This window comes from Balaenoptera borealis (assembly GCF_965194805.1).
Source record: "Balaenoptera borealis genome assembly, chromosome: 5".
NCBI classification, from domain to species: Eukaryota; Metazoa; Chordata; class Mammalia; order Artiodactyla; family Balaenopteridae; genus Balaenoptera; species Balaenoptera borealis.
In genome coordinates this window covers 106,457,123-106,482,362 of record NC_138862.1, presented here as the reverse complement: position 1 = coordinate 106,482,362, position 25,240 = coordinate 106,457,123, and positions in this window count along the sequence as shown.

Genomic DNA, 25,240 nt, shown 5'->3' with positions numbered 1-25,240 from the left:
GAACAGACTTGTGAAACAACATCAAGTGTACTAATATTTGCATTATACTGGTCCCAGAAGCAAAAAGGAAAGAGAAAGCAGTGTAGAACATACCTGAAGACATAAGAGTTGAAAACTTCCCTAACCTGGGAAAGAAAACAGACATCCAAGTCCAGTAAACACAGTAAGGCCAAAACAGGATCAACCCAAAGAGGACCACACCAAGACTCATTGTAATTAAAATGGAAAAAAAAATAAAGATAAAAAAGACACTATTAAAAGGAGAAAAGGAAAAGCAACAAGTTGCAAACATAGGAAATTGCATAAAGTTATCTGCTGACTTTTCAGGATAACCTCTGCATGCCAGAAGGGAGTGGCATGGTATATTTAAAGTCATGAAAGGGAAATGCCTATAAGCAAAAATACTCTACCCAGTAAGGCTCTCCTTCAGATTTGATGGTGAGATCTAAAGTTTTACAGAGAAGCAAAACTAAAAGAACTCAGCATCGCCAAACCAGCTTTATGAGAAATCTTAAAGGGGCTTTTCTAAGTGAAAAAGAAAAGGTCACGATTGAAACATAAAAACTAGGAAAGGAAACTTACTAAAGGAAAAACCTCATTGGTTAAGGCAAATATTCAACAAAGGTAGTAAATCAACCATGGACACAGCTAATAGGAAGTATGAAAGAAAACAGTAATAAAATCATCTATATTCACAATAAGAAGTTAAGGGACACACAAAACAAGTAGATGTAAAATATGAGGTCAAATTCAGTAACTGTGGGGGAGCAGAGTAACAATGCAGGGTTGTTAGTGTCCACGTGAAATTAAGAGCTCAGCAACTTAAATAATCACACACACACACACACACACACACACACACACACACACACACACACAACTGAAAGAAATCCAAACATAATATTAAAGATAGTCCTCACATCACAGATGAAGGGAATAAAAGGGGAAGAAAGGAACACTGAAGAAATTAAAGAGGGATCCTAAAAATACCCAAGACAAATGAAAATGAACCCACAATGATCCAAAATCTATGGGACACAGCCTACGCAGTTCACAGGGGGAAGTTATAGTGATACAAGCTTATTCTTAGGAATCAAGAAAAATATCAACTAAACAACCTAACATTACACCTGAAGGAATTAGAAAAAGAAGAAAAAACAAAACACAAAGCTGTCAGAAAGAAAAATTAAGAAAACTATACCATATGCAATGACATCAAAAAGAATAAGATACCTAGGAATAAACACACCTAAGCAGGTAAAAGACATGTGCTCAGAAATCTATCAGCCATTGGTGAAAGAAGTTGAAGACAACACAAAAAGATGGAAAAGTATAGCATGTGAATGGACTGGAAGAATTAATACTGTTAAAATAACCATACTACCAAAGACAATCTACAGATTTAATGCAATCCCTATCAGAATACCAAAGCATTTTCACAGAACTTGAAAAAGTAATTTTAAAATTTGTATAGAAACACAAAGACCCCAAATAGCCAAACAATCTTGAGAAAGAACACAGCTGGAGGCATCACGCACCTTGACTTCAGACTATACTGCAAAGCGACAGTAATCAAAGAGAAAGGTACCAGAGCAAAAACAGACACAAAGCTCACTGGAATAGAATAGAGATCCCAGAAATAAGCCCACACACTTATATTTAATTGATTTATGACAAAGCAGGCAATATGGAGAAAAAACTGTCTCTTCAATAAGTGGTACTGGGAAAACTGGTCAGCTACATGGAAAAGAATAAAATTAGATTATTTTAGCACACCATATATAAAATAAATGCAAAACTGAATAAAGACCTAAATGTAGGACCAGAAACCATAAAACCCCTAGAGGAAAACATAGAACATTCTTCAACATAAATGATAGCAACAGTTTTAGGTTCAGTCTACTAAGGCAAACGAAACAAAAGCAAAAATAAACAAATGGGACTTCACTAAACTTAAAAGATTTTGCACAGCAAAGGAAACCAAAGACAAAATGAAAAGACAACCTGCTGAAGGAGAGACAATATTTGCACATGATAAGAGGTTAACATCAAAAAAGATGACCAAGCAAGGGTTCCTATCTAAACTACAGAAACAGCACATACAACTCAATATCAAAAAAACACCCAAAATCTTTTTTAAAAAAATGAGAAGACCTAAATAGACATTTTTTCCAAGGAAAAACTACATATAGACAGCCAGAACTCACAAAGATGCTAAACATAGCTAATCGGCAGTAAAATGCAAATCAAAACTATGAGATATATCACCTCAGTCTTGTCAGAATGGCTGTCATCAAAAAGATCACAAATAACAAAGGTTAGTGAGGATGTGGAGAAAGGGAAACTCTTGTACACTCTTGATGGGAATGTGAAGTAGTGCAGCTACTGTGGAAAGCAGAATGGAGGTTCCACAAAAAACTAAAAATAGAACTACCATAATATCCAGCAATTTCACTGTTGGGTATATCAGAAGAAAACGAAAACACTATTTCAAAAAAAAATAACTGCACACCAATGTTCATAACAGTGTTATTTGCCATAGCCAAGATATAGAGTCAAACTAAGTGTTCATCAATAGCTTAGTGGATAAAAAAGATTTTTTATGATGACTTCAGCAAAAAATGAAATTTTGCCATTTGCAAGAACATGGATGGATTTGGAGGGTATTCTGCTTAGTAAAATAAGCCACAGAGAAAACAAGCATGGCATGTTATGAGAAAACAAGCATGGTATGTTATCACTTACACGTGGCATCTGAAAAATTGAAAACAACAACAACAAAAAAACAGACTCACAGATTAAAGAACAGACTAGTGGTTACCAGCAGGGAGAGATAGGGTGGAGGAGCAAAATAGTAGTAGGAGATTTTGAGGTACAATCCACTATGTATAAAATCAATAATCTACAGTGATGTACTGTATAGCATGGGGAATATAGCCACTCTTTTATAATGACTATAAATGGAGAAGAACCTAAACATTTATGAATCACTATGCTGTACCTCTGAAACTAATATAATAATGTAAATTAACTATAGATCAATAAAATATAAAGTAAGAAACAATAAAGGGGAGACACAGATTATTAGATAGAAATCAATTAAATAAACACAAGTTTTGGAAATCAAGGAATTAAAAAACAACACGTAAGACACAACATTGGCATTTAAAGTGTACAATCTATTCATTTAAAAGAAATCATTTAAGTCGTAAAAAATGGTACCCATTCTCACAATTTTGTATATCTAGGATAAATTATTATCTAGAAAAATATGGTACAAATATTCACTCAAAAAGAAAGAGAAAATTGGGATAAACCCATTTTAGTATACAAATTTAATATCAAAGTCTCTATGTAAAATTGATTTGAATAAGTTCTGTTAGCCACTTCTAGTTTCTTTGTGATGTAAAATCTTTTAAAGCATAAAAATCAGCCTTTCTACATTATTCCATTAGACATACATAGAAGTTAAAAGAAAGGAGAAGACAGAACAATCAACCAGGAAGGTGAATTTACTGAGAAAGAGTCATTCGTTCTCCCTCCTCCTTTTCTTTTCCTCCTTTTCCAGGTCTCTTTCGGTTCCGATCAAGAGAAATCTTGAGAGTTCTGAGAATATTTCTTTGAGGGCTTCAAATCACCATACCTACATCCTCTGCCACAACCACACACACGGGAACAAAAATAAACCTCTGCTATCTACTCATGTAGGAGGGGTTCATGCAAAATAAACTCCTACATGGAGACCAACAGGTGAGTTTTCTACCTGTTCTTTCTAATGTCCTTCCATTATAGTAAATCCCATACATTATGAGGAAGAAACGGTTATGTGAGCTTTTCCTTGAAGTCAAAAAACTTGCATTCATTTCAAGTACCTGGTGATCATAGGGTACAGCCAGGGAAGGTGCCATCCCCCCTGGGGGGAGGGGCGGTGGATGGGCTCCCGCACCCATGCACCTCCTGATGTACAGATTCTGGAGAAACAAAGGGCGGTCACACCGCAGTCAGCCTGTCAGGCTGTCGGGCCACTGGGCAACCCGACCTGCCTGGAAGTGCCCCATCGGTTTGCTGAAAGCAAAACTCTGTCCCCCCTGTGAAGCCAGGCAATTTGGGTCAGAGAGTCAGAGGAGACCGGTAATCAACTCCTCCTCTCTGCTCACCTCCTTGGGGTTACAGCAACCCCATCTCCAAACCCAAATCTGACCCTGGAGTGCCAAACTGGGAGTGGCAGGTGGGCTCTGCCGGTGCTTCAGCGCCCTCTGGAGGTTGTCTGCTCTAGTGGCAACTCTCAGCCCTTCCTCCTCCTCCTTCCCTAGTCCTGGGGGCTGCCTTGGCCTCCTGCAGCTGCTGGCCTGAATTCATTCTTCTTTTTTCTCCAATTATAATGAAGTGTCTTACAGAGGTTTGGAATCTCTTGAAGAAGGAAGATCTTTTAGCCAATACACCTTAACCGTGAGAAGTTGGTTTCAAGAATGAACCTGAAATACTGTATTTTTCTCCTGATGATTCCAAGGAGAGACAGCTCAAGTTTTCTAAATCATAAGAAAAACCAAGGTAAATATGATATTCTGAGCCAGAGATGAAAAAGCAGTTTTTAGCACCCCCTCCTCATGTCATATGACCGGGATTTAAATCAATCAACTGCCACTGGTTTTTAAATCACATGACCCAACTTTAAATCAATCAGCTGCTTCCCTGTAACTCACGTGACTTGGCTTTGAACAGTAAGAAATGCAGAGGTATAAAAATGATGTTCTGAACAATAAATGGAAAGACAACATTTTAGAAAGTGTTTTTCCTTTTCAAATGGACCATTCATTGCCTACAGAATAAAGGATTCCCGTGTGGATTTCTTGAACTGTAAACACATACATTGTCTCCGTTGGCTTGATTGACTTAGATTTTGGGTTTTTGTTGTTGTTGTTGTTAACATCTTTATTGGAGTATAATTGCTTTACCTTGTTGTGTTAGCTTCTGCTGTATAACAAAGTGAATCAACTATTTGTATACATATATCCCCATATCCTCTCCCTCTTGTGTCTCCCTCCCACCTTCCCTATCCCACCCCTCTAGGTGGTCACAAAGCACTGAGCTGATCTCCCTGTGCTATATGCAGCTGCTTCCCAATAGCTATCTATTTCACCTTTGGTAGTGTATGTATATCCATGCCACTCTCTCACTTCGTCCCAGCTTACCCTTCCCCCTCCCTGTGTCCTCAGGTCCGTTCTCTACATCTACGTCTTTATTCCTCTGCAGCGACTCCTGCTAGGGACGGATACTTCCTTTCATGCTCAGGGAAATCCCCTAGTTTGAATATGATTTGAGTTTGATCCTGTGAAACCATCAGAACTTCCCACCAGAGATAAATGAGGAGATTCTGGCCTTTATTAGTATGCATGATGAACACGGGTGTCCTGGCTGTACTTGCCAACCCTCCTATTTTACCCACCTATTTTTATCCACCTTCCTCTCTGTGAGTACCTTTGACCAACCCTGAGTTCAGACTCCTGACCTATTACAGTGACTTTGTCAGCCTTTCTTTAAAAATGGACAGGTAATAAAATGAATTTAACCTAGAAGCAGCAGCTCAGTAAGGGAAATAAAATCATCAGAAGTTATCTAATCACAGCCACAGCCATCCAGGGCTCTCTCTTACCTGCTGGGTCATAAGAATGGGACCTTCCTAAACTTGAAGGGCATCCAATCAAATAAGTAAAGGTTTGCTCACCTCTGGCTCTTGGAGGGATTGCTGGGCAGTCTACCCAGTGTATACTAACTGCAAAACACTTTCATGGTTGTGAAACACCTATGTTCCAGGAAAGCTTTTTGGGGTGCATGGGGAAGGTTTCTTTTTGACATCAAGCAAAAAATAAATCACCAAGCTCTTTCAGCACAGGGGTTCTTAAGAGGGCAGGAGAAGGAAGGAATGGGCAGAAAAGACGATCTCCAATGAAGTGAAGGCCGTTTTTCCAAAAGAGTAGGATTTAGTCTCAGTTTAAGGAGAACACTTTTAAATAGCTGGGACAGCTCCAAACTGCAGTTCAGGGAACGAGTTCTTCAAAAGAACAGTGCTGTAAAAGTCCTGGCAAGGCAGCAAGAGGATGAAGAGTTGGTTTTGCATCGTTTTGAACACAGGAGTAAAGAAGCAGAGGCATCTCTGACTAAAAGACCCTGAGATCCTATGGCATCAATGGGTCAGTTGCAGGGGCAGGGGGTGTGGGGGGCGATATTTCTCTCTCAACGTCTCCCAGGGCAGCCACCCCTCCCGACCCCACCCCACCCCACTCCCTTCACCCTCCCTCCCTCCACTGTTGGGTCCCCAGGGACAGCACTTCTCAAGCTGGAACGCTCAGGCACCGTCTCTGCAGTCTGGATGCTTCCTGGAGCCTGGCAAGTTCTGGGACAGGAAGGCGGGTCTGCAAGGCCGCTGCGGTGCAGTTGGACCTGGAGGCCTGGAGGGGAACTGGAGCCCTGAAGCCCACCCACGTCCTTGAAGCGAGGGAGGAACACATCCTCCTAACAGTACTTCTCAGGGGTCAGCGTGCTCCCCACCTGACGGTGACCCATACTCACTTGAGGCAGCAAGGACTGCCTCTAACTGGCCCCCTCGATTCTGCCTTAAGTGTCCTCGCACATGTGTGATAGCGCAGGCCCCGGATCTCTTTAGTCAGCTGAGGCCAGTGCTGCCGGCATCCCTCCAGTCCCATCCCCCAGCCCCTCCCTCTGGGACTGTATCTAATAGAAGAAAGAGCACAGAGGAATTGGCTGAATCAAGGGACCTGGGAGCCTGGGTATGAGTTTGAAGACCGAGAACCTAAGGCGCAATTACAGATTATTGGAAACTCTTGTGGAGTGTGTGTGTGGGGGGGCGGGAGGTTAGGAGGCTGAGAGGCTGAGTCGACCCGGTGAGTCCAGCCCCAGGACACCACACAGCCCCGTCCCCCTTTCCCTGCCATCAGACAAGGGGTGCCGCAACTCCAGCCGGGACTCTGCCCTTCCCCCTCCCTGATTCTCCAGAAGAGCAGGTGGCCCCCCTCTGAGGGCAGGGGCAAGACAACGGACCAAGTCCCCCTGCACTAAGGCGCTACTGGAAGCTCTTCCTGAACAGCAGTGCTGGCTTGGAGTGAACCCGTGCACCGCCAAAGTTGGTCTCGTCCTGCAGCTGAGGGACGCAGGCTTTAAGTCAGCTGCCTTGGCTTTAAATCAATCAGTCCCCCCTTTAAGTCAGGTGACCCGACTTTAAATCACTGTGTGCCCCTCAAGCCTGCAACTTCAAAAGTTGGGAACTTCACTTTGATCCCAGCACCTCACACAGCTGAATGCATACTGTAGTCACCCCCAACCCTGGCTTAGAGGCAGGATATAAGGTAAGGGGATGGGCTGCACACATGGTGAGGAGGGTGCACTTCATGTACCAGAAGGGTCCAGGTACTCTGGGTACAGCAAGCAGTGCACGATACAGCAGCTCCCTGGCCAAGCTGGTGATGCACAGGGGGAGCAGGCACACCCAAGCACGCAGAGGTTCCAGGCCGGGAGCTGGGGCACAGCCAGCCGGGAGGGTGTGAAAGCCGAGGATCTGAGCCTTCTTGAGAAAGGCAGACACAGAGGATGGATGAGAAACAAAGACCAGATGAAACATGGATTTGAAAAACACACCCAGCTCTTGAAATTGGGGTGGGGGGCACCCCAGATTTGAGTCTTCTTACTCCCCAGTACTTTGGCATTTGCCCAATTACTTATAAAATGTGACTGATAATATCTAACCCATAGAATACTGCATTTGGCGTGGTTTTGCGTGTTTATGTTTCTATAGTGGAATAATCTTTTCTACAAGAAAAATGTACACAATCTGAAATAAATTCAAACCCCTCTTTAAAAAGTACTATATCGGACTTCCCTGGTGGCGCAGTGGTTAAGAATCTGCCTGCCAAGGCAGGGGACATGGGTTCGAGCCCTGGTCAGGGAAGATCCCACATGCCACGGAACAGCTAAGCCCATGCACCACAACTACTGAGCCTGCAGGCCACAACTACTGAAGCCCGCACGCCTAGAACCGGTGCTCCACAACAAGCGCAGCAAGAGAAGCCACCGCAATGAGAAGCCCACGCACCGCAACAAAGAGTAGCCCCCGCTGGCCGCAACTAGAGAAAGCCTGCGCATAGCAACGAAGACCCAACGCAGCCAAAAACAAATTAATTAATTAATTAATTAGTTAATTATTTTAAAAAAGTACTATATCCTTCTGTACAGCTTCTCTGGGAAGAACAGAGAGATGGCGTAGGAGAGTGAGAAAGACCAATATTTAGTGCACATCTCTCATGCAGGTGCTCTGCTGGCTCAGATAGATTTATCCCCACTTTACAAAGGAGGAAATAATCTCAGAGAGGTTTAGTAATTTTCCCAAAGCCAAACAGCTATGGAGTGGCAGAACCAAGATCTGAACCAAGTCTGTTACCTTCAAAGCCTAAGTCCTCATCACAACAAAACTCAATTAATATTTACATTTATCGAATTACATTGCAACCTGGGGATAATCCTGAATAAGAGTGAGAAAGAAAGAAATAGCATTGTTCCTACAGTCAATCAAAATTTTTGGAGCAGCTGCTAGATGACTGGCCCTTTTTGGGGTTCAGCAGTGATCAAGACAGGTTCATGCTTTCATGAACCACGTAGTGGGGAGGAGAGACGGGTGCAACTTGGGTGAGTGATTTCACCTTGCTGGACCTCTGTTTTCTCATCTGGAAAATGGGATGGGTGTTCCTCATTTTCTGGGATTGTCCAGCCCTCACATTCTCTGATTCCATAAGAAGCATTTGTTTTCCTGTTTCTTTAAAATTCATTCAGGCCGTGAGCTGTGATGAATGTTGTTAGCTGCTCCCCAAATCACTCTATTCCCACCCTTTTCCTGTGATCAGGTCCTTCCCGAAACATGACTCACAGTCAGTCAAGTCACAGAACCTAAGGGGCACCCAGCAGAAAAATTCCAACCCTTGCTTCCCAGGAGCTCTGCGGTCTACCTGCCAGGTAAACTTAACTCACCTGGCACAAGGTGGCCATCCCTGGTTTCACATCAACATGATCTCAGGCACAAACCTCCTTGTTTTTCCATTTTGTCTTTAAGTTACTTGTCGAAACAACTGCACAAATATGACAAGGATATAAAATCAGGCATCTTCTGCCCCCAGTGCCTACTAATAAATGATTTTCTGCCACTTTAATGATAAAGATAGAACATTTCAACATTCTGCTACCCTTATTATTTGTCATTTTTGTTGATATTTCTGTTGAATACATCTTTCAATATTTTAACAATGGAACATTTATTTAGGTTGTTCCAGACCCAGCCTTTAGTGGTAAAGGTTTTGTTGTTATATTTCTATTATGTTTCCTTTAAAAATCATTATCCTATTTAAATGGATTAAGTCAATTCTATAGGCATTTATCTTATGATATTGATGAAATTGATACATAGAGGGCAGTAGTACAAGTTGATTGGACTTGAGAACCTCTATTAGCACAGTTAAGTATAAATATTATCTATATGTAAACCAAAGTACATGCCGAGTGAGATTCTCCGACTTTTTTTCACTGTCTGCCCCTCAAGCCTGTGAGAAATGGAATATTTCTTGCCATATCAGTAAACAAAGGATGTCACAGTCTTCAGCACTTGCAGCCCTCCAATGTGAGCCGGCGGGCCCTGAGGCACTCAGGATATGCAAATACAGAATGCAGGCCCCAGAGAGCTGAGGTGCATATCAAAGGAAGGATTTCAGTGAGCCCATACAAAGAAAAGCTCCGCATTCCTCACCTTGGGAGAGCTGGTATTCCTTAGTTAACAATCACCTTTTGATGTTCCCCCTTACCTGCGCCAGTCCGTGCCCTGTCCCCTCCCCCCGGTACTTTAGCTCAGGGAGGAAGGAGCGCAGAGGGACTCGGCTGAATAAGGGGCCTGCGCGCCTCGGGAGGAGTTTTCAGCCGCTTTCCCCGCAGTCGGGAGGAGGGGCGCTGACGCTGCAGCCGGACCCTGCGCTTCCCTTGCCCCGTTTCCCCTCAGGACGCTCAGGCCGACCCCCTCCCCACGCCCAAAAGGCCTCACGAGCCAGGCCGAGGGCAGGGGCGAGAGGAGGGACCAAAGTTCCCCGGGACCAGATGCTGGGGGCCGCTCTTTCTGCACAGCAGCGGCGGGTGCCAGCGAAACCCTGCCCCTCAGAAGCTGGTCTTGTGCTGCCGCCCGGGCACCGGACCAGGCGGAGGGTCGGCGCCCACTTACCCGGCCTGCCGTCCCTGCGACTGTCACGGCTTCAGCCGCCGGGGCACCTCCAGAGCCGGCAGCCTCAGTGAGGTCGCCCTCCCCTCGGGCTCCAGGGCAGTTCCGTGAGGGCGGAGGGAAGAGACCCCGAGCCGGGAGTTCCAGCTCTGAGGAAACGCGGGCTCTGTTCAGCGCGCGGTGGGTGGGACATCTCTGCCCTGAGGCCTTCCGGGAGGGAGCGGGGCGGCGGGGGAGGGAGCCGCCAGGAGCGCAGGGCCCCTTCGGGGTTCATGGAGGGGCGGCCCGGCCTGGGGGCCACGCCCACTGTGGCCGCAGCCCAGGCCTTTTTCCTGGAATCCTACACAAAAAAGTTAGAAAGATACACAGTCTATAGTAAATATTCACAAATGATTGTTGCTGCTGTGCTCACTATTCTATTAAAGGTGTAAAATTCCATAAAACACTTCAAGTTCAAAATTAAATATGAATTTTTACCTTTAATTATGTCTCTGATATTCACAGTTGTGGTTAATCAATCAGAGACTGGGGCATCACTAGTTAAAAATGAGCTTGTTAAAAAAATAGAACTCAGGCCCACCGGACCTACTGAATCACAATCTGTACTTTTACAATCTCCCCAGTGTACTTGTGTACCCACGAATAGTTGAAAGGTACATTTCTACCTCGACATGTCTTTTCTGTATGAGAAATACACACATTTTATCCAGTTTGATATAAATAAAACACTCAAAAATGCATATACCTGTGTTGAAACCATCATTTTATCATTTCTTTTCCAGACAAGTATAGTCTCTATACTGGTTTTGTGGATCACATGCCATACTCTTTTCTTGTAGTTAGAAATAAGGTAGAGAAAGTTACTTTGTAAAAAAAAAAATATGTATATATATATATATATATATATATATATATATATATATATATATATATATATATATTAGTGGATAATTGAAGACACTCTTCTAAATTAAAACCAGTTCTTGGGTCACATTGTGAACTCTTCCCGTGGCCACATGGCATGTGTACTTTTAATTTCAGGGACTGCTGACATTCCAGGATGTGGCCATAGATTTCTCTCAAGAGGAGTGAGAATGCCTGGACCAAGTTCAATGGGAATTGTACAGGGATGTGATGTTAGAGAAGTATAGGAACCTGCTCTCCTTGGGTGAGGATACCTTCCTTCCAGAATTCCTTATCCAACCACAGGGTTTGGAGTCCTTCATTTGTAGAATGCCTCCTGGAATCTTCTGCTTCCTACAATAGGGTTTCAGATTGCAACGTTTCAGGAAAGATTGGGAGTTTGTGGGTATCATTTTTCTTATTCTTTTAAAATTGCAGCCTCCCTTTTAATATACTTTGTAACTGCTTGGGATGTGTCTATATGAACTGTGTACTATATGCTTCTGTTATAGTCCTTACAATATTTTATTGTCTTATTTTCTGTAACAATTTTCCATGGATTCTTTGGGCTTAAGGTATATTAAAAGGGAGACTGCGATTCTGGGACTTCCCTGGTGATGCAGTGATTAAGAATTCGCCTGCCAATGCAGGGGACCCGGTTCGATCCCCGGTCCGGGAAGATCTCACGTGCCACGGAACAACTAAGCCAGTGGGCCACAACTGCTGAGTCTGCACTCCACAACTACTGAAGCCGGTGTGTCTTGAGCCCGTGCGCCATTTATTTTTTGGAGAATAAAACCACTTCTGAGTGATTAAAATTTAGGCCAGCTAGTCAAAATGCTTTATCACCTGTTCTTCTAAAACACTGATCAATGGAACAAGTTTTACTAGGGATAACAGTGTAATTGTATTCTGGAGTTCATATGGGCAATATGGTTTATGACCTTGATGCTGGATCACGACATTGCAATGGTATAACTGCTATTAATTGTCTGTTTGTTCAACGATTAAAGTCTCACGTGATCTGAGTTCAGACTGGAGTCATCCTGGTTGGTTTCTGTCTATTGCAGATTTCTTCCAGTATGAAAGGACAAGAGCAATACGGCTTACTTTACAAAATGTCTTCAAACTAAATGATGATATAATCTACATGCAATTAATTTATACATACGCTACTGTAGAACAGGGTTCGTTACGGTGGCAGAGCCCGGTGATTATGTAAAACTGAAACTTTTTCTGCACTGGTTCAAGTCCTCTTCCTAAGAATATGTTTATAATCAACATTCTTTCACAAATTACCCAATTTAATTCACCATAGCATTCCTCATATTAACTAAATGGAAAATCCTAGGCTATATACAAATCCAGAAAGGGCCAAAAATCATCAGCCCCCATGGATTATTACAACCCATTGCTGAGGCATTCAAATTACTTATTAAAGAACCACTATGTCCATCAACATCATCAATTTATATATTATTGCCCCAATGCTAGCCTTAACCCTGGCTCTCACAACATGAATTCCTCTTCCCATATCTTATCCACTAATTAATATAAATGTAGGCATATTATTTATATTAGCCATATCACACCTAGCCATTTATTCCATCCTTAGATCTGGATGAACTTCACATTCAAAATACTCACTCACTGGAGCTCTAGGAACAATAGCACAGACAATCATCTCATATGAAGTAATGTAGCAGTTATTCTATTCTCAGTCTTACTGATAAATGGATCATTTACACTTTCAACAGTAATTATTACACAAGAACACCTATGACTAATTTTCTCCTGACCCCTACCCAGAATTTGATTATCTCCGCAGTAGCAGAAATCCAGTGAAGCCCCACTTGATTTAACAGAAGTAGAATCAAAACCTGTATATGTCTTCAATGTAGAAAATGTAGCAGGCCCATTCACCCCGTCCTTCCTAGAGAATATGTCAATTTCCCTATAATAAACATTTCCACAACAATCTATTTTTAGGAGCATTCGACAATCCCTAGGTGCCAGTATTATATACAGCCCAAGTCATCATTAAAACACATCTAACAATCTCCTTTCTATGAATTTGAGCATCCTACCCACAATATTGATATGATCAACGCATACATATCTTATAAAAATTTTTTTTAGGACTAACATTAACCCTATGTATATGAGAGTTTTCACTACTTGTCATCATACCAGGTAACACACCACAACCTTAAGAAATATGTCTGACAAAAGAGTTACTTTGATAGAGTAAATCATAGAGGTTTCAATGCTCTTATTCCTGGAATTGAATTCTTCCTAATAATTTTACATTTTCCATGCTACCTACCACATTACACCACATGCTATATAGTAAGGTTCTCTAAGTAAGCTTCAGGCCCATACCCCCAAAATGTTTTTGTATATCCTTTCTGTGCTAATAAACTCTCGTTGTTTTTACCATCATTCTACTGACCATTTTCTCAGGAAATATAATTGTATAACAAGCTCACACTTGTTAATGGTATCCCCATTCTAATAAAAAACATGAACCCATAAGCTACAGAAGCATCCAACAAATATTTCCTAAAACAGTCCACCACATCAATACTACTTATAATGGCTATTATCATTAATCTAATATACTCTGGTCAAAGAGCACAATGAATATCAAAATATTTAATCCAGCAGCATCCACCCTCATGACAATCGCCCTTGTTACAAAGGTAGGACTTTCCCCATTTCACTTCTGAGTGCCTGAAATCACACAAGGCATCCCATGAACAGCAGACCTGATGCTATCAACATGACAAAATTGCACCCCTATCAGTTTTATACCACATGTCACCATCCATCAACCTAACTATACTATTAATCATAGTAATATTATAAATCATAGCTGGAGGCTGAGGCAGACTTCGTCATACTCACCTGGAAAATATTACACCCTCCTCATCAATTGCCAATATAGGATGAATAACAGCTATTATAATGTATATTCAGATTATAACAATCCTAAACATACTAATTTATATCATAACAACACTATCTTCTTATTTATGCCCAGATCATGTACTACAAGAGTATCATTATCACACACATGAGATAAAACACCTCCCATCACAATCATTTTCCTCACCATTATAGTATCATTAGGACATCGCCCATCACTATCAGGGTTTTTACCCAAATGAATAATTATCCAAGAGATAACAAAAATGACAACATCATTCTACCAACACTAATAGCCATCATAGCAGTCCTCAGCATATATTTCTACTTGCAGCTAACATACTCCACATCACTAACTATATTCCCTTCATTAAACAACACAAACACAAAACAATTTGAACATACAAAGAAATAACCTTCCTATCATTACCAATCATAATACCCACACGATTACTACACACAACACCCATTCTATCGGTGCTGGACTAGGAATTTAGGTTAGTTCAGACCAAGAGCTTTCAAAACCCTAAACAAGTAAAATTTACTTGATTCCTAAAAATAAGGATTGCAAGACTTTATTCTACATCAATGGAATGGAAAGCAAACACTGTATTTAAGCCACATCTTTACGAGATTGATGACTTTTAACCCCAGGAAACTTTAGTTAACTGGCAAATCCTCTAGTCAACTGGCTTCAGTCTACTTCTCCTTCATTTGAGAAAGAAAAAAAGAAAAAAAAAAAAAAGGGCAGGAAAATCACCGGCAGAATTGAAGCTGCTTCTCTGACGTTACAATTCAATTTGTTGATTCACCACAGGGTTTGCCAGAAAGAGGGCTCAATCTCTGTATTTAGATTTACAGTCTAATACTAACTCAGTCATTTTACCTCTGTTCATACACTGCTGATTATTTTCAGCAAATCACAAAGATATCGGCATTTTATATTTACTATTTGGTGCTTGAGCTGGAGTAGCAGGCAGCACCTTAATTATATTAATCCAGGCTGAGCTATGCTGACCTGGAGCGCTACTTGGAGATGCCCAAATCTGTAAGGTAGTCATAACAGTCCCTGCACTTGTAATAATTTTCTTTATAGTTGTACCCATTATGATTGCAGGCTTTGAAAACTGACTTGGGCCACTAATAACTCGGACACCTGAAGTAGCATTTCCCCAAATAAATCATATAAACTTTTGACTACTTCCCCCATCATTCTTATTCCTACTCATATCACCAATAGTAGAAGCTGGTTTTGGTACCAGTGGAACCGTGTATTCAGCTCTAGCCTGCAATCTGGCCCATGCAGGAGCCTCTGTCGACCTAACTGTTTTCTCCTTACATTTAGCAGGTGTCTCCTCAATTCTTGGTATTATTACTTTTATTACTATAGTCTTTAATACAAAACCAGCAGTCATATCCCAATACCAAACACCATTATTTGTTTAATCTTCCCCAACTATAGCCATATTACTATAATTACCAATCTCAGTCCGAGCAGCCAGAATTGCCATACTGTTAAGAGATAGAAATCTAAACACTACTTTCTTTGACCCTGCAGGAGGAGACCGAATCCTATACCAACACCTATTTTGATTCTTTGCTCACCCTGAAGTCTGTATTCATGGCCTAACAGGGTTTGTTATAAACTCACATATCATTACATACTATTTAGGACAAAAAGTGCCTTTCAGCTATCTGGGAATAGTATGAGTCATGTCCACTGGTTTTTTAGGAGTTCTCTTGTGGGCCGATCATATGCTTACTATAGGGATAGCTGTCGACTCAGGAGCATACTTTGCATCAGCTACCGTAATTACTTCTATCCCTACAGGAGTAAAAGTATCTAGCTGATTAGCAACACTTTATTTAATTTTTCTTTTTCTTTTCATTTTTTTTTGGCTGAGTTGTGTCTTGGTTGCTGCGCGTGGGCTTTCTCTGGTTGCGGTGAGCGGCAGCTACTCTTCGTTGCGGTGTGCGGCCCTTTCATTGTAGTGGCTTCTCTTGTTGCAGAGCACGGCCTCTAGGCGTGTGGGCTTCAGTAGTTGTGGCTTGCGGGCTCTAGAGGGCAGGCTCAGTAGTTGTGGCACACGGGCTTTTTGCTCCACGGCATGTGGAATCTTCCCAGACGAGGGCTCGAACCCGTGTCCCCTGCATTGGCAGGTGAATTCTTAACCACTGTGTCACCAGGGAAGTCCCTGGTTAGCAACTGTTCACGGAGGTAATGTTATATGACCTCCCACTATATTATGAGTTTTAGGCTTTAGTTTTTCTTTTTACAGTAGGTGGTTTGACAGGAATCATCTTAGCCAACTCATCCCCAGACATTGTCCTCCAGGATACATACTATGTAGTAACACACTTCCATAACCTAATGTCCATGGGAGCAGTCTTCACTATTATAGGAGGCTTTCTACACTGATTCCCACTATTCTCAGGTTATACAGTTAACTCAGCATGAGCAAAAATTCACTTCACAAGTATATTTGTAGTAGTAAATATGACTTCCTGCAGCACTTTCTTGGCCTCTCAGGGATGTCACTACGTTAGTCTGAGTACCCTGAGGCACACACAACATGAAATATTTTGTCTTTAGGCTCATTCATTTCAGTAGCAACAGTAATGCTAATAATCTTCATACTTTGAAAATCATTTGTGTCTAAAAAAGAAGTCTTAGCAGTGGAAACTGCTACTCCTAACCTAGAATGGTTACACGGATGCCCTCCACCATATCCTATGTTTCAAGATCCTACCTATGCAAATGTAAAATAAGGAAGGACTCAAGTCCTTTTCAACCAGTTTCAAGCCAACACCATAACAATTATGTCTTTCTCAATAAATGAGATAAAAGTAAAAAGTGATGTAGCTTTGTCAAAGTTAAATCATAGGCTAAAATCCTTTATATCACTAAGGCATATCAATTTCATCTAGGTTCTCAAGATACAACATCATCGATTATGGAAGAACTTTTACATTTTCATCATCACACATTAATAGTGATTTTTAAAATAAGTTCTCTAGTCCTCTATATCATTTCACTAATATTGACATCTAAACTAACTCATATGCATACAATAGATGCACAGGTAGAGAAAGTGTGAACAATTTACTAGCCATTATTGTAATCTTAATTGCCCTATCATCATTGTGAATCCTTTACATGATACATGAAATCAATAACTCTTCCCAAACCATAAAAAACTATGGGTCAGTAATGATACTGAAGCTACAAATACACAGATTATGAAGATTTAAATGTTGACTCCTCTGTAATCCCCACATCAGAGCTAAAACCAGGAGAATAATGACTAATAGAAGTCAACAACCGAGTAGTTAGAGATAGTCATTGAATATTAGTTTCATCTGAAATTGTTGTACACTCCAGAGTTGTTCCTTCTCAGGCCTAAAAAGAGCTGCTATCCCAGGACACCTAACTTAAAGAATCCTAATATCAACAGGACCAGGCCTATGTTGTGGACAAGAGAGCTCGTTTTACTGAGTTCAAAGACAGGACAGAGGGATATGGCTGAGATATGGGGTGAATCTGGAGCCCATGGGGGTGCACTCTCCAAGCTCCAGTATAGGAATGGGTCCTCTAGGGTCCCAGGCCACCCACCACGCCCTCTCGAGCAGGATCTGGGCAACATTCCCTGTCAGTGATGAGGCAGCCCTAGCACTTGTCACGCCCCGATGTTGTGTCCTATGTGGGCCCCATGCTCTTGGGACCACACCCCACACTCTGCAGATCCATGCTACAGGGTCCTTCATGCCTCAGGAGTAGAGACCACACAGCAAGCAGTTCCCTCCCCAACCAGCAGAAGGAGGGGAGGAGAGCAGGGGCACCAGGGGAATCTCACTCAGACAACAACACCCCAGTGGTGCCAGCGGGGACAGTGATGATGCAGATGAGGCACAGACCAAGAGATGGGACCAGAGGACCCAAAAGGCAGCTGGTTAGGTCCTGGCTCACCTGCACCCCAGACACCTTTGTCCCTCATACACCCCCTTCCTCATACACCCTCTCCTTAAATGCAGATTCTTCAGATGCAAACAGGCAGAGCTTCAGACTGAAAGTCAGCTCTTCCAAAATGACCCGTCAGCCAACACTGCAGGATTCCACTCCAGTGGGTGCCCTGGAGTTGACAACTCAGGGACTGAAGTGGATATTGGTGCCAGGAGCAGTGGGAGGGAATGGGGAATGAGACTTTCATGGTTGTGGAATTTTGGTTTTGCAAGATGAAAAGTTCTAGGAATGGTGGTGATGGCTCCACGAGAAAGAGAATACATCTGATGCCTCAGAAATGTGCACTTAAAATGGTGATGATGGTAAAGGGTATGTGACATATATTTTATTTCACTTAAAATAAATTCTTAAAATAATGTCTTGTTAATTGAGATTCCATTTCAACTCCCCTTCATCACAAATGCCGGTGGCCCAGACACAGTCCCCTACCTTAGGGGCCATCATGGTACCCTCACAGAGCACGTGGGAGACCATTCTTAGGGGGGGCTAGTCTGTGCTCACCTGAACTCTGTCCAGGGGGATGCAGGCAGTGGTGACCCCCATAGATTAGACATATGATATGCTATGGTATTAATATGATACCACCAAGTGTTGTCACTCTCCAGAACACAGAGCAGCAACCCACTCAAACATGCCTGACCTCATATGATTGTGACAAGATTAAGAGAAGAAAAGGAACCACAGGTTAATCAGGACAACACCCTTAATGCAGAGGTTGGAAATCTCAAAGGGGACAGGACACACTGCAGGCAAAGAGCGCATATGTGGTCTCCCCATACATGTGATCCTGACCCATGCAGGTGTGGTGAGACCCAAACAGTCCCCGCACCCTATACCTGGGGCCACACATCCACACTCACCAGGGTGACCCACATCCCCAGACCCCTCCACCTGGGTCACATGTCCACAGTCCCAGGGTGACCTCACCTCCCCAGACCCTGCACCTGGGGTCACACGTCCCCTAGGTCAGGACACCATGGCTCTGCAGGGGGCTCCCCCAATGTGGAAACAAGCTGGGTCCCTGGGACCTCCTGGGATGGGAAAAAGTGTCAGGTGGGTCTCCTTTCCCCACACTTGTCCCAGAGGAGTCCTCCTCTTCTCACTTTGGTTCTGTGTGATTTTAACTGTTTTTAAAGCTTTCATGCTAGAGTTGAACACACGACCTTGGTGCTGGCAGGCTCAGTCCTTTCTCATCTCACTTACATGTTGAGAAAACTCACAGGACAGCAGGGCTGAAAGCCGAGGGGCAGCTCTGGACTCTGCTGAGTAGGGACGGTAGGCTGGAAGGAGAGCTCAGCAGCAGCCTCAGCTGTTACCCATCGGCCTTTTGCCCGATCTGCGTGCCCTGCAATCAATTCACCAGCTAAACCTGCCTCCCTATGCACCATGCACGTGCTGGTAAATTGGAATTATTGCCAGATAGCCCTCCTGAGGATTCCTCACTAGCCCCAGGGAAGGTGAACCTTGCAGGGATTAAGACTAAGGCCCCGACCATAGCACTGACCCTTGGGAGGACCAGGTCACCACACTCAGAAGAGAGGCTGTTACGTAGACAAGCCCACCTCAGCTCCAGACCCCAGACATCTAAGCACTGACATTCAGATGCAGGCAAGGAGCTTCCCAGTACTGAGGCCAGGCCGGGTCTCTACCCAGGTCCCCATAGTCCTAGCGTACACAGAACATGGTCAGATCTAAATCTTCTTATTATAGACAACACATGGTCAGCTCTAAACATAATCAGTAGACAGGAGATGCAGAGATCTAAATCTACCGTGTAGACAGAACTTGATCATGTTTAAACTAGCTTAGGGCTGATCTCATAGGAGGTACAGATCACACACATGGGTCTCTCATCTTTGGACACCCACATCAGGAAACTGAACAAAATCTTTGTCATTAAACATTTCAACAGGCAAAACAGAAATGTTCCCAATTTCTCTGGCCACCTGATGGTCAGGATCCACGGACGAGCCACGAACTTCTTAGAGTGCAGCCCAGTCTGCTGCCAGGACAGACAAGAAGTGGCCTGATTCCAGCCTCCCAGGCTTCCAGAAGGAGGCGGCCACACTGGAAGCCCCGGCAGGAGAGTCCTGCATGGTCCGGGCCGGGAGATTCGGTCTGTCCATTCCGCTGGCCAATTCTGGGCAGGGCGCTCAGGGCCGCTGAGAGCCCTGCACTCAGGTCCTGCTTCCCTGCAGCGTGTGCGTGTGCGTGTGCGTGTGTGTGTGCACGTGTAGATGGGTCGGTGGCTGACAGCTCCCATGGCTCCCGTCCCGGGCACCGCACTGTCTTCGAGAGGAGGCAAGGGGAGAGGTAGGGGCACAGAAGCCGTTGGAGAGGAGAACCCACCGCGGGACTCCTTGCACACTGGCTTGCCCCACCCGGAGACCCATCTGCCCATCGTGGGCCACATGTCACCCCCCAGCCCCCCACCCCAGAGGGCAGGGTGCCTGCTCTTTCAACAGCACAGGGTCTCACATGAAGGAGACCCAGTGGGGACTGCCACCACCCCCACTCCTGATGCTGTGTTTGGGGAGAATGAACCCCCTTGACTGGGCGATTGGACCCTGTGAGGAAAGAGGTGGTGGCCCCGTCCAAGTCGGGGCCTGGCTGAGAGACGGGAACACAGGAGCCAAGTGCAGGGCCTGGAGGCCAGGTCAACAGGAGGGGCACCCCCAGCCTTGGCCGGGCTGTCCAACGGTGATATTGTTGCTTTAGGGGACCTGGGACAGGCGACTGTATGTAATGGGAGTCTAAACTGGACCCTGAACGGGGCTTAAAGAAGGTGTGAAGGATGTTACTGAGACAGTGACAGTCATTGGAAGACAAACTCTGTGTCAGGATATCCTGCTCCATCCATTTAAATCCCTGAGATCTGTGACCTTTACGTGGCTACGCAGGATTGTTAGAGCAGCTGCGTGTGGACATATCTGGGGCACAATTCAGTCTGCAACCAACTTGCAAGTGGTTCCAGCAAACACACAGGTGTGCGCACAGGCAGGCACAGCACACACACAGACATATGCACGTGCACAGCACAAATATATTCACACACTAGCATGTGAACACACATGCACGCATATGCCCATGCACACACTAATGTGTGCAAGTGCACATACCTATGCACATGCACAGCATATGTATGCAAACAGGCACATGCACACGCATAGCACACACACAGGGAATAAAGGGAATCCGTAAAGCATTAATTCCTGAACACAAGTGAAGCTGACATGTATTTTTCCCTTTTCTTAGCCTTGATGTTTTTCACAATAAAAAGTTTAAGAAAAAAGTTAATGGCAATTGACTTTTGATTCATAGGACTTTCTGATGTTATTCCACAAATATTATGACAGGAGAAATGAATGTAGATATTACATGTGTCCACTAATGGATGAATGGAGAAGAAAAACACGGTCCATCAATACAAGGGAATGCTATTCAGCCTAAAAAGGAAGGCAATTCTGACACAGGCTGCAGCAGGGATGAACCTTGAGGACATTATGCTCAGTGATGTAAGCTAGACAAAAAAAAAAAAAAACAAACAGTGCTTGATCCACTCATACAAGGCCCCTAGAGCAGTCGGAAATATAGAGACATAAAGTAGGATGTTGAGTGCCAGAGGCTGAGGGAGGGACAATGGGGAGTGAGTGTTTAATGGGGACTGTTTCAATTTTTCAAGATGAAAAAGTTCTGGAGGATGATGGTGGTCAGGTTTGCACAACAGTGTGAATTACTTCTTGACCCTGAAATGTGCACTTAAAAATGGTTAAGATAGTACATTTTATGTTATGTGTATCTGACCACAATTTTAAAAACTTTTTAAAAAACAGCAGGAAATAGTCCATGAATACCTCAAGATGCACAACTTCACTAACAACAGAGGGATTAAAGCCATAAGAAAAATACTGTGCATACACCTACCAGAATGGCAGACATGAAAGACATAGTATCAAATATCAGCAGGATGTGGAGCAATGGAAAGCATGGTACGCAACGGGGGGATGCAACCACTTCTGAAACAATCGGGCCTCAGAAAGCGAAGTCCTTGCACAGAGACCCACAGTGCTCCTCCCAGTTGAACACAAAACCACCAGCCCTGCACCAGGACACACGGACATGGACTCGCAGCCACAGAAGCCAAACCTGAAAGAACCTGAAGGCCATCACAGGCGGATGCAGAAATGAACCATGCACGCTCCTATGAAGGAATATTCCACAGCAATGGAGTACATTTTGTTTAAAGGTAGTAAAACTATAAAAAATTATTTTTTTTAAAAAAACTATATTAACAAGATGAAATAATCTATAATTCTGGCACCTAGGGATTGTCGAATGCTCCTAAAAATAGATTGTTGTGGAAATGTTTATTATAGGGAAATTGACATATTCTCTAGGAAAGACGGGGTGAATGGGCCTGCTACATTTTCTACATTGAAGACATATACAGGTTTTGATTCTACTTCTGTTAAATCAAGTGGGGCTTCACTGGATTTCTGCTACTGCGGAGATAATCAAATTCTGGGTAGGGGTCAGGAGAAAATTAGTCATAGGTGTTCTAGTGTAATAATTACTGTTGAAAGTGTAAATGATCCATTTATCAGTAAGACTGAGAATAGAATAACTGCTACATTACTTCATATGAGATGATTGTCTGTGCTATTGTTCCTAGAGCTCCAGTGAGTGAGTATTTTGAATGTGAAGTTCATCCAGATCTAAGGATGGAATAAATGGCTAGGTGTGATATGGCTAATATAAATAATATGCCTACATTTATATTAATTAGTGGATAAGATATGGGAAGAGGAATTCATGTTGTGAGAGCCAGGGTTAAGGCTAGCATTGGGGCAATAATATATAAATTGATGATGTTGATGGACATAGTGGTTCTTTAATAAGTAATTTGAATGCCTCAGCAATGGGTTGTAATAATCCATGGGGGCTGATGATTTTTGGCCCTTTCTGGATTTGTATATAGCCTAGGATTTTCCATTTAGTTAATATGAGGAATGCTATGGTGAATTAAATTGGGTAATTTGTGAAAGAATGTTGATTATAAACATATTCTTAGGAAGAGGACTTGAACCAGTGCAGAAAAAGTTTCAGTTTTACATAATCACCGGGCTCTGCCACCGTAACGAACCCTGTTCTACAGTAGCGTATGTATAAATTAATTGCATGTAGATTATATCATCATTTAGTTTGAAGACATTTTGTAAAGTAAGCCGTATTGCTCTTGTCCTTTCATACTGGAAGAAATCTGCAATAGACAGAAACCAACCAGGATGACTCCAGTCTGAACTCAGATCACGTGAGACTTTAATCGTTGAACAAACAGACAATTAATAGCAGTTATACCATTGCAATGTCGTGATCCAGCATCAAGGTCATAAACCATATTGCCCATATGAACTCCAGAATACAATTACACTGTTATCCCTAGTAAAACTTGTTCCATTGATCAGTGTTTTAGAAGAACAGGTGATAAAGCATTTTGACTAGCTGGCCTAAATTTTAATCACTCAGAAGTGGTTTTATTCTCCAAAAAATAAATGGCGCACGGGCTCAAGACACACCGGCTTCAGTAGTTGTGGAGTGCAGACTCAGCAGTTGTGGCCCACTGGCTTAGTTGTTCCGTGGCACGTGAGATCTTCCCGGACCGGGGATCGAACCGGGTCCCCTGCATTGGCAGGCGAATTCTTAATCACTGCATCACCAGGGAAGTCCCAGAATCGCAGTCTCCCTTTTAATATACCTTAAGCCCAAAGAATCCATGGAAAATTGTTACAGAAAATAAGACAATAAAATATTGTAAGGACTATAACAGAAGCATATAGTACACAGTTCATATAGACACATCCCAAGCAGTTACAAAGTATATTAAAAGGGAGGCTGCAATTTTAAAAGAATAAGAAAAATGATACCCACAAACTCCCAATCTTTCCTGAAACGTTGCAATCTGAAACCCTATTGTAGGAAGCAGAAGATTCCAGGAGGCATTCTACAAATGAAGGACTCCAAACCCTGTGGTTGGATAAGGAATTCTGGAAGGAAGGTATCCTCACCCAAGGAGAGCAGGTTCCTATACTTCTCTAACATCACATCCCTGTACAATTCCCATTGAACTTGGTCCAGGCATTCTCACTCCTCTTGAGAGAAATCTATGGCCACATCCTGGAATGTCAGCAGTCCCTGAAATTAAAAGTACACATGCCATGTGGCCACGGGAAGAGTTCACAATGTGACCCAAGAACTGGTTTTAATTTAGAAGAGTGTCTTCAATTATCCACTAATATATATATATATATATATATATATATATATATATATATATATATATATATATATACATATTTTTTTTTTTACAAAGTAACTTTCTCTACCTTATTTCTAACTACAAGAAAAGAGTATGGCATGTGATCCACAAAACCAGTATAGAGACTATACTTGTCTGGAAAAGAAATGATAAAATGATGGTTTCAACACAGGTATATGCATTTTTGAGTGTTTTATTTATATCAAACTGGATAAAATGTGTGTATTTCTCATACAGAAAAGACATGTCGAGGTAGAAATGTACCTTTCAACTATTCGTGGGTACACAAGTACACTGGGGAGATTGTAAAAGTACAGATTGTGATTCAGTAGGTCCGGTGGGCCTGAGTTCTATTTTTTTAACAAGCTCATTTTTAACTAGTGATGCCCCAGTCTCTGATTGATTAACCACAACTGTGAATATCAGAGACATAATTAAAGGTAAAAATTCATATTTAATTTTGAACTTGAAGTGTTTTATGGAATTTTACACCTTTAATAGAATAGTGAGCACAGCAGCAACAATCATTTGTGAATATTTACTATAGACTGTGTATCTTTCTAACTTTTTTGTGTAGGATTCCAGGAAAAAGGCCTGGGCTGCGGCCACAGTGGGCGTGGCCCCCAGGCCGGGCCGCCCCTCCATGAACCCCGAAGGGGCCCTGCGCTCCTGGCGGCTCCCTCCCCCGCCGCCCCGCTCCCTCCCGGAAGGCCTCAGGGCAGAGATGTCCCACCCACCGCGCGCTGAACAGAGCCCGCGTTTCCTCAGAGCTGGAACTCCCGGCTCGGGGTCTCTTCCCTCCGCCCTC